Raw genomic sequence first — 1,126 nt, 5'->3', positions numbered from 1 at the left:
GCCCTTTCTGTCTCTATCACCAAGTAAAGCATGCATGTGTGCACCTCTGATTCTTGGCATGTGCTGCCATTCTTCTATTTGAAATCTTATTTTCTCTTCTCATGAAACCGCCAAAGAGCCTCATCCACATTCTGGCCTCTTTAAAACCTAGCAGGAATTTCATGTTGTCTTGGATTCTCTACCACTGACATAACGTCCTATAGCCCCCTTTCCCTTTATTGAAGAAAAGAATAAACTGAGTGGTAACAACTGGACACTGACTAAGCAGAATCCTTAGCCACCATTCTACTTCACAGCCCTCTTAAGTGAGAAGTCAGCGCAAACTCCGTAATTTACTGCAGAAGATAGCAGTACACTGGAGGAAATGTGTGCCAAGTATAAAGGGAAGGGATTTCTGCCCAAATAATTTCCTTAAGAATTTCACATGTAAGATAGCATTTGATTTAGTTTTTGCATGAGCAAAGGATTAAAAGATCTTGAGGCTTTAACTCTTACAAACCCTTTTCTGGAAGAATTATGTGAAGATCAATTCAACCTAAAAGAATGGCAAAAGGAAGGAATAATAAGATACCCAGGAAACAGGAAGATGGAGATGAACTGCTGGAAGTAAAGATGCCAGTCTAATGTATAGTTAAGAAGTAAAACATTAGAAAAACAACACAATTTAGAAGTCCTAAGTAAAGGAGATGTAATACTAAACATTATAGTAATATGAAAACTCAGAAAATTTTAAGCAAAACAGTAACACCTACATGAATATTTGCAAATGCCTTGTTTAGAGATTATAAATATTGATCAATATTTTCTTTTAAATACAATATGTATAATATTTAATACATGTAACATTCAGATTATTTTAAAAGGTATCCACAAACTGTGAGGAAAGTTAAGAAAAAAAAAAGTCCTGCCTCTTCCCCATCCCCAATTTCCACTCCAGGGAGGCAACTACTTTTAATTTTTACGTGCTGGTAGTTTTACCTTTGTTGATTATTTACCTACTCTTATCTAAATAGCACACTTAGGTTGGTCTTCATTTTTCAGATTCAGTCATTGTTCACCTCCTAAGATAGCTTTAGACAAACCTCATGCACACACACTCACACTCAAGCCAGGTGTGCATTTTGTG

The sequence above is a fragment of the Castor canadensis genome, chromosome 9, assembly GCF_047511655.1.
Source record: "Castor canadensis chromosome 9, mCasCan1.hap1v2, whole genome shotgun sequence".
Taxonomy (NCBI): Eukaryota; Metazoa; Chordata; class Mammalia; order Rodentia; family Castoridae; genus Castor; species Castor canadensis.
Note: the sequence above shows the minus strand (reverse complement) of the source record.